This window comes from Numenius arquata, chromosome 11, assembly GCF_964106895.1.
Source record: "Numenius arquata chromosome 11, bNumArq3.hap1.1, whole genome shotgun sequence".
Classification (NCBI taxonomy): Eukaryota; Metazoa; Chordata; class Aves; order Charadriiformes; family Scolopacidae; genus Numenius; species Numenius arquata.
This window is the reverse complement of record NC_133586.1, coordinates 15,569,570-15,580,105: the sequence shown is the minus strand read 5'-3', so window position 1 is coordinate 15,580,105 and position 10,536 is coordinate 15,569,570.

The following is a 10,536-nucleotide window of genomic DNA, read 5'->3' as shown; positions in this document are numbered from 1 at the left end:
CTCAATACTGCCTCCCTGATCATCACTCAGTATTATGCAGAGTAGTACAAATGCCCAGGCTGCATCAGAGCTGATGTTTATCTTCTCTGTCAGTGGTCAGGATTTCCTGTTTCAGAAAGATATGTAAGAACTTCATAGGAGACATGGTAATTATCCTCCCACTCCCCGGATTTCTAATCATTAGAGACTGGCTTACTTCCTGAACTATAGGTTTAGTAACTCCTGCTGACACATTTTCATGAATAATGGGTATTTTTGCTAGCTATGAACTTTTGTTTCCTACTAAATTATCACCATCACCACCAGCGTGTCTAATCATAGGGTATTAAAAAGTACCAATTTTGATTCTCCTTGCTTTGTTCTGGTGATTTTTTCCTTGTTGCAGCGTTACAAAATGGCAAACAGTAGGTGTTATCTATGCTCTTTCTGTCCCTCAAATTACTTTCTCTAGACGCAGAACCACTCAGTTTTCTGTCCTCTTAAGAGTCATGCAATAGTATCCGAGTACTTCTTACAGCAGCAGTACTTCTACAGGAAAGCACCATACCCCTTTTCGCATTAGTCACTTCATGCACCTTCTCATCTTGAATGCTATTTTGACTCTGGTTCTGTACTGAAAAGGATCTTTGTTGAGCAGCAGGTCACTTTCTGTACAGACTACTTCTGCATTGGGAACCTGGCTGTTCTGTATTGTATTTCATCGCAAGAGAACTGATATCCAAGGAGGATTAAATAATTTCCCCCATCTTGCAAGAAACTTGTGCTCTGGCAGGAGCTCAATCTCAAGATTCCAAAGCTTTGAAATACCCTTTAGTGCATCAGTCTCTCTTTTAGGTTGGTTTATATGTGAACCTTCTTTGCAGAGGGAGCACCATGATTGGCTCCACACCAGTTGCTGCCTGGGAAAACAAGACAAAAGGTGCACTATTAGGGCATAATTAACACAAGTCAACAGGGAGGGTGCAATACCTCAGTTGCAATGACAGCCACAGCTGGGCTCCCCGGCTGCTTAGCAGTGCAGAGGGATGAATTTTGTCATCCTCACTATATTGAACGGTTACATCAACAAAGTAAGGCAGTACTGCCACTGGGCAGTTGTCACCAGCTTCATGGATATAAGAATGAGATTCTTTGCAACAAACCCCTGCATTTTGGCAAAATGCATAGTCAGGGTATACAGAGGGCATTGCATCATTAAACACAATTCACAATGTATTAAAACATACCTGCAAAATGGGGTTAAGACTCCCGTTTGCAGGACTTTTGAGAGGAAGGCAGGGGCACTGCCAGGGCTATAGCCACCAGCACCACCACTCTCTGCTGCCACCTGCGGGTGCGCTCCCCAGGTGCCTTTGGGGAGAACAACAACTTGTCTGAGGCATCTTAGTCAGTTCCCATGATCAAGACTTTCAAATGTTTTCAGTGGAAAAATAGTCCTTCTCTCTCCATAAAACTTGCACCAGCTTTCCCTTTTTGTCCCCCCTTTTTTTTTAAATTCATTTTTCTCAAGAGCCAGAAATGTCAAACTCTGCTAAGCACAGAAGAATTTCAGAGCAGCAAAGTTAATGGGTATCAGTCTCCCTTTCTCCCTTCATATTACTTCTAAATTTGTAAAAATTATAAAGGTGATGATAACAATGGCACTGACTAGATAAAGTGCCAATCAAAGTTAAAACGTGCTGCTTTTACCTGATTCTCTGCCCTTGGTTGCAGAGCATCCTCAAAGGGCCTTGCATCTGGTCTCCGGCCACCGTGCACACCCAGGTTTGTGATCAGCAGCGTGTCACTGCATGTAGGCTTCAGGGAATTGTAACTGCAGTTTGTGCAATGGGTATCACCAGTGTGGTCTGTGGCTGCTTGGTATATTATTGAGAAGAAAAGCTAAAATGACAAGACTTACAAAATTTTGTGGAATCAAAACTCAATTACCCGATATCTGATGCTCTAGGCTTGGCAGGTATAGAAGGTACAGGTCCATTTAATCACTCAGTGCGGAGATGTACTCTACCACGGAGTTAGTCATCCTGCATGCTCGTGGTAAGCTTGACACTATATAGAACAGATCTAAGCAGACTCCCTGTCCCACTGAATTTCCAGGTATTCAGTTCCCTTCTGCCACCTGCACCTTCAGATGCAACTGCCAACGTCGTTCCTTTGGTAGCACATTGACATCTACAGATGCAGCAGTTTATACACAGGCTCCTGAGGCTTGTGTCATCCCACTTTGAGTCATAAGCACCTGCTATTCCTGGAAACAGCATTGTGAAGCTTTACAGTAAAAGCCCTCCAGGTGAATACAAACACATTGCAACAAGAAGCTAGGTAAGCAGTAATTGTACAAGTACAAAAAGCTCATTATTTTGCTCAAATAAACTGAAAGACAGGTGTTTAATGTCATGCCCACAGTGCGTCATGACATTTCCTGTACTACCAGCCTGGCAACATCACCACAGCAGACTGCAGATACTGCCTGCCTCTCACTTTACTTGTGGACACAAGGCAAGCTAAGTAAAATAAAACCCCATGCATCTAGTCAAGATTTCACTCCCGAGAGAGAAAACCCAACAGACTCCTAGAGAACACAAGCAGGAGAGAAAATTCCCCAGGCTGTTTTGTTTTGTTTTGTTTTTTTTTTCCCTCTGACCAAAAGAAAACACAAAACAAAAAACCCCCAAACTCCAAACTTTCCCAAAAAAGCAAAATCTCCCAACAGCCATCAATCAAACAGCCAGACCTTTCTGTCAGCACCTGGGAACCTGTGCTTCTGTGAATAAGTTAATGTTATCTCTTATGTTTTCCAAACATCTAGTGGTCAGGACTCCTCACTTCTCCGCCTTGGTACATTTAATGCCATGCACTGGGTCTTCCAACAGAATGTCTGCACTTGTCACTGATGAAGGAAGGACCAGAGCTGGGAAATGCAAGAGAGACCATCAGCCAGGTACCATGTTAGAAAGCACACCACAGCATAGCACAAATTGGTACTCCGGAGATACTGACCTGCACCGTTGTAGGGTGGTAAGTAGGTGGCCCAGCAGGGATGATGCTGGGGCTTGTTTCATGGGAGTTGTCACAGGACGACAGGTCTGATGAAAATTCAGTTCTCTCTTTGAAAAAATACTTTCATGGGACCTATTGCAAACATATACTTGTTGACCACATACATGTGGTCTTACATGTCTTTAGATAGAACCTGTTTCATTTTAAAAAACAAATAGTTGAGTTTGTAAGCATTTTGAGTTGGTTTGTTATATATGCAGCTTACAGCTGCCTTTCTCCTGCCATGAATGACTCTAGCTTACTGAGTAGGGGTTTCCCAATGCCACTATAGCTTATTTTCTCAGTAGAGAAGCCAGCAACAGCAATAGGGACAGAAGAAGAAAGGAGGTTAAGTAGACTGCAGTTTTCCTTCTACCATCCCCACTCTGTATCAATACTACCATATGGTACATGGAAGCTTATCATGTGCACACCTACAAAGATTCCTTTCCCCTCATACAGGTAGCAGCTGTAGTGGCCCTATTTCTTACTCATTCTTTTCTCTTCTGTGCTTATCCCACAATGCTTATTAAATTCAGTCCATCTGAAAAAGTTTCCTAGCCAAAGGATGCCAGGCAAACTGAAGAGATGAATTCTATTGAGCTGTATAGCAGGCTTGGGCATCCGGACAAATATTTATCCTCATGTGGTATCATGTACAGCACCACTTAGACCATGGTCTTTCATTGTGACTCTTAATAATGCTCAAGAAGTTCACAGCTGGGAGAGATGTTTTGATCCAAATTGAGGATTTGATCTTATCTTTAAAATAGCTGGATACCACACACAATATGTACTGAAATAGCAAGGCACAGTGAGCTGTGTTTAAAGTAAACATAGCCTGACTCAGGAAGCTTCCTTTCTTTGGTTGGCTGACGTTATAGCTTTTACTGGACTTTTACAAGTTTTATTGGACTTAATTTATTTTTCCTTCACTTTTTTTTTCATAGCCATTCTACAAAATAAATCATTTTCTTATTTGAAAAAAAAAAAAAAAGTAGGAACTCCCCACAAAGCAAGGAAGTTGAGACTTAAGGCTGTTGTCCTGCAGCAAAGACACTCCAGCAAAGAGCTGCTGATTACTCCACAGAGCTGCTGGTACTGCAGACCTTCAATCTCAGATGTGTGGCAGGTAAAAGAGTTCCCCACTTGGAAAGCATTGCAGCATATCCCAGGCACCAAGGCAACGGGCTAAACACAGCACAGAAAACAGATATGCTGAAAATCCTAACATTTTTTTCGAGGATGTTTTAACAGCACAGTATCAAGTTGTCACGGTCTAGTTCTGTGCTCCATTTTCTAGGCATGTTGACAAAAGTATGAGGAGGTCAAGGACTAAAGCAGCAGCCCAAATGGGTTAGAAACCAGACTCCTCCTGGTTCCCAGTGCTCTATTTGCAACTATTAGACCACCCCATCTTCTCTGGATGATTCAGCTTCCTTTGTTTTCCTTTTGGTGACATGTTTAAAAGCCAAATTAAGAGGCTCGTTGGGACTCTGTCAAAAAGCTCTTCTACACAGCAGATATTCAAGAAGACGCCAGAACTCAGATGAAGATGGTCCGTGCTGGGAAGGATTTACAGTAACCACAATGTTACCATAGCCACTGAAATTTTAAACAGTCGGGATTATGTTTTCAGGCACGCACCAAATCAGCTGATACTACACTTGCAGCGATGCACACCCATCTTTCTCTGCCTTCAGTATTGTGCCTGAACAGGTATTTGCTCTTTCATGCTCTAGTCATGAATACCCATTGAGTCCTTTTTCCTTAAATAGTATTTCCTGTACTTCAACCAAAAACTTGAAGAACAAAATTAAAAGTATACCAATCCCAATCTCATCTGTAGTACAGAAATCACGTGCTGCCAGCCTCAGCCAAGTCAAGTTCCAGGTCTCAGTCCTTATCTCCCAGGAAAATAAAGGCCAGGCTGTGGGCTGGGCTGAGAATAGCCAGGTCTGTGGGTGTGAGACATGACCTTTCAGCTCTCCTATGCACACTGGAACTGCTTTCTAGAAAAGTAAATTTCATTTCTGGCACAGATTGAGTTTTCCCAGGGACGAGTCCGAAACAGTCTCATCTCCCTTTCCACTCCAAGGCCAGCAATGTTTTCTTTCTCTCTCACAAAAAACCCACAGAATTAACCACATCTTTGACAAAAAGCCAAATCCAAGGGAAAGCACAGAGCTACACACACAATTTCCTTCTGGAAAAAAGATAAAATAAAAAGTGACTCACACAAAATAAGTGCTTGTGATACTGGCAGGCACTTGGGTATTCAAGGTCTGAAGATGCTGAAAGCATTCCTGTCTGATGGGGACTGGCGTCTAACAGTAGACTACCGTGGCCTGAATGAAGTCACACCACCACTGAGTGCTGCTGTGCCAGACATGCTAGAACTGCAATATGAACTGGAGTCAAAGGCAGCCAAGTGGTATGCTACAATTGACATTGCTAATGCCTTTTTCTCTATTCCTTTAGCAGCAGAGTGCAGGCCACAGTTTGCTTTCACCTGGAGGGGTGTCCAGTACACCTGGAATCGACTGCCCCAGGGGTGGAAACACAGCCCTACGATTTGCCATGGACTGATCCAGACTGCACTGGAGAAAGGTGGAGCTCCAGAACACCTGCAGTACATTGATGACATCATTGTGTGGGGTAACACAGCAGAAGAAGTTTTCAAGAAAGGTAAGAAAGTAATCGAGATTCTTCTGAAAGCAGGTTTTGCTGTGAAAAGAGGTAAGGTCAAGGGACCTGCACGAGAGATTCAGTTCTTAGGAATTAAATGGCAAGATGGTCGTCGGCAGATCCCAATGGATGTCATTAACAAAATAACATCTATGTCCCCACCTACTAACAAAAAGGAAACACAAGCCTTCTTAGGCGTTGTGGGTTTCTGGAGAATGCATATTCCAGGTTATAGTCAGATTGTGAAACCTCTCTATGAAGTGACTCGAAAGAAAAATGAGTTTACGTGGGGTCCTGAGCAACGACAAGCTTTTGAGCAAATTAAACAAGAGATTGTGCATGCGGTAGCACTTGGACCAGTCCGAACAGGACAGGACATTAAAAATGTGCTCTATACTGCAGCCGGAGATAATGGCCCTACCTGGAGCCTCTGGCAGAAAGCACCAGGGGAAACTCGAGGTCGACCCCTAGGATTTTGGAGTCGGGGATACAGAGGATCTGAAGCCAACTATACTCCAACTGAGAAAGAAATATTGGCAGCATATGAAGGAGTCAGAGCTGCTTCAGAGGTAATTGGTACTGAAGTACAGCTCCTCCTGGCGCCCCGATTACCAGTGTTGGGCTGGATGTTCAAAGGTAAAGTTCCTTCTACTCATCATGCCACCGATGCTACCTGGAGTAAGTGGGTTGCCTTAATCACACAGCGAGCTCGAATAGGAAACCCAAATCGTCCAGGAATTGTAGAAGTGATCACAAACTGGCCTGAAGGCAGAGACTTCACAATGCCACTAGATAAGGTGGTAACACGTGCTGAGGAGGCCCCACCATATAATGAACTCTCAGATAATGAGAAACAGTATGTTTTGTTCACTGATGGATCTTGTCGTATTATAGGAAAACATCGAAAGTGGAAAGCTGCTGTATGGAGTCCCACACGACGAGTTGCAGAAGCAACTGAAGGAGAAGGTGAATCAAGTCAATTTGCAGAGGTAAAAGCTATCCAGCTGGCCCTAGACATTGCTGAACGAGAAAAGTGGCCAATGCTCTATCTCTATACTGACTCATGGATGGTGGCAAATGCTCTGTGGGGATGGTTAAAACAGTGGAAGCAGAGCAACTGGCAGCGCAAGGGTAAACCCATCTGGGCTGCTGAATTGTGGCAAAATATTGCTGAACGGATAGAGAAACTAGTTGTAAAGGTACGTCATGTAGATGCTCATGTACCCATGAGTCGAGCCACTGAGGAACATCGAAACAATCAGCGAGTGGACCAGGCTGCTAAGATTTTCCAGACAGATTTGGACTGGGAACATAAAGGTGAACTGTTTTTAGCTCGGTGGGCCCATGACACTTCAGGTCATCAAGGAAGGGATGCAACGTACAAATGGGCCCGGGACCAAGGGGTGGATTTAACCATGGACGCTCTTGCGCAGGTTATCCACGATTGTGAAACGTGCGCCGAAATCAAGCAAGCTAAAAGGTTAAAACCTTTGTGGTATGGGGGACGATGGTTAAAATATAAGTATGGAGAGGCTTGGCAAATAGACTACATCACACTCCCTCAAACACGCCAGGGTAAGCGTTACGTGCTTACAATGGTGGAAGGAAGCACCGGATGGTTGGAAACCTATGCCGTACCCCATGCCACTGCCCGGAATACCATCCTGGGCCTTGAAAAGCAAGTCTTGTGGCGACATGGTACTCCAGAGAGAATTGAGTCAGACAATGGGACTCATTTCAAAAACAATCTTATAAGTACTTGGGCAAAAGAACACGGCATCGAGTGGGTATATCATATCCCCTATCATGCACCAGCTTCTGGCAAAATTGAGAGATACAATGGATTGCTGAAAACCACCCTGAAAGCAATGGGGGGTGGAACCTTTAAAAATTGGGACAAGCATCTAGCACAAGCTACCTGGTTAGTTAATACCAGGGGATCCATCAATCGAGCTGGTCCTGCTCAATCGGACATTTTACATAATGTAGAAGGGGATAGAGTCCCTGTGGTGCATGACAGGAATATGTTGGGAAGAACTGTTTGGGTTTTCCCTCCTTCAGGCAATGGCAAACCCATTCGTGGGACTGTTTTTGCCCAAGGACCTGGATGTACTTGGTGGGTGATGCTGGAGAATGGAGAAAGTCAATGTGTACCTCAAGGAAATTTAACCCTAGGTGAGAATACTCAATTCTGAGCTGTATGATATTAACTGTTATATAATACTAACATTATCTAATAAGTGTTTTTCAGGATAAATAGTGGTGGTGAAACCTGAGCTAGCTTCTCCGAGTGATGTCCAGCAAACTCTTCAAGAGGGACATGCTACCTGTGGATATGGACCACAATGAATTTCATATCATCTTTTCTGCCCTGAGAGTCTGCTATGACAAAAACCTGCAATTATGGACTAAAAGAACTCAATGAACTTTTGTGTATAAAGATAAATCATAAATAAGGGACTTCTGTATATATATTTGTATGTATTTGATGGATAAGATGTAATGATAATCAGAGCACAATGCAAATGGTATGGAATAAGGGGTGGAATGTCCTGGTTTGAGGTAAAACAGAACTAATTTTCTGTTCAGTAATTTTTCCTTTTTAGCTGGGCCTCTTCTAACTAACTAAACTCTGAAATTAACGGCATATTGTTCAGAAACTGCTCGCTCTCATAGTGATAAGACCTGATAATACCAAGGAATGGTATGCAGAGAGGCCCTTGCTTATACTTATTGCTATAACAACCAAGGTCAGGTAAATTTGTTATTTGCCCCGTTGGAGGGTCGGAAGCGGAAAAGCGTAGAGGGGTCACACCTGTAGGGAGGAGCGGACAGGACAGGTGACCCAAAACTGACCAACAGGGTATTCCATCCCATCTGCATCATGCTCAGTATAAAAGCTGAGGGATCAAAGGGTCATCTCTCTTCCTTCAATGGCCGACATCTGAGGAGGACCCTGTCTGTTCGTCTGCCTTTGATCCCGATCCGAGCAATCCTGACTCCAGATCCGGAATCCAGCTCCCGTCCATCACCGAGTCCAGCCTGGGACTTTTCCCTTGTGCCTGCCGGTGACGTGATCATCACCCTGGGAGCTTGATACGGTTTTGTATATACTGTATATATATTTTTTTTTCTTTTCTTTTTTTTTTAATTATTTATTATTTCATTATTTATTAATATTTTCATTAAAGTAGTTTAGTTTTTTTCTAAACTCATAAATCTCTTTTATCTCTTCCTCTCCTCTCTTTTCCTTGGGGGGGGGGAGGGGCCATCTGTCGCTCTGATTGGTTAATCTGGTCAAAACCACGACAATTCCTTCAAAACAGAACTACCTGTGCTGCACAGGGGTATGCAGCTAATCAGTCTCCATTAACACCACATCCACAGAAATATCTGAAACATATGCTGCTCCTTTTTCAGCACTATCGTTTGTCTCAGCTGGACTCTCTTGAGAATCTTTGCTGCAAATGCATACAGGAAATAGGCATTTCCTAGCACTAGTTCAATGTGTTCCCTACCATCCTGATCTTGAACCTTTACAGTCTTTCCCTGGAAATAAAATCTTACGTCCATCCCAACCCGAGTTAGGTACCTGTAGGTTTAAGATGGCTTAAGCAACATTCAGTGCCAGGCTCTTTAAGAGGAGTGAAGAGGTGGTCAAAATCAAATGAATCAGAACTGGATCCTGCATTGATCTTTATAAATTGTCTATATTTTCTCCCTTACTTCACATTATGTCATTGGTAGGTTTCACCCTAGCCAGATTGCATGCAACCAAAGCAAAGGTACTGCTTGAAACTACTGAAAATAGATTTGTAACCTAATATATAAAGCATAGTTCAGAAAGCCCATTCTGCTGAAGAAGCAGAAGTACACAGAAAGCACAGAAAAACTCAACTTACCTATAATGGGTCCCTTCTCTGCACTCACATACAAGTGTTCCTACAGTTTTCCTATTGGCAATGTGGAAATCTTAAACTTTCATCATCCACCTGTGCTTAGAATTTAATTTTTTTATTCCCTGTTCTTCTGCTAATGGCATGAAGCTTCAGGATCCAATTAAAACAGCAAATTGTTATTACAAGTGGACAAAAGACCAAATGTTCCCTCTTACACACAAAACATACAGTCTTTGCTGACCTTACATGAGGTTCCTTCGTCCTAAGCGTTAAAGGGCTGTCACACTTCACTGTGGTAAATGACCCCAATTCACTACTGTACTTCTTATTAAGCCTTTCCTTTCTTACATGTTAAAAGAAAAACCTCTAATACCAAAAAAAACCCTTTTACTCATTTCCATACCTTTTTCTCAATAAAAATACCTTTTTTCCAAATAAAAATTCATTTCTATACCTTTTTCCCAGTGCTCATGAACAAATTTTGAAATAACAATGAAATTATCCCCACTATAACATAGTAGGGTCAGAGTGTTAAACATATGACCTAATAAGCACCTTATGTAAAAAAGAACAAATTAAATGTGTTATAAACCCTGGGAATCTCTAAAGAATGTTGCTCTTTCAGCAAAGTCTTTGAGCATTTTTAAATATTTGAAGAAATTAAGCTGCTGAAATGTGTAGCTCTACTCATAGGATAGGATGCTCCAGTAAGCTACAAGCATCAACATTTAATTACTGAATTACGCGGCATGATCCAGAAGAAACCTAAAAGCTGAAGCTACTGCACTGTGCAGCTCGCTCAGCAAAGCACACAGCTGGTCTGTAAAAAAAAATGGCGAATTCACATAGCTTCTGGAACAGTTTAGAAAATCAGCTATAAATCAGAACAGATTATTTAATCGGAAAAAGG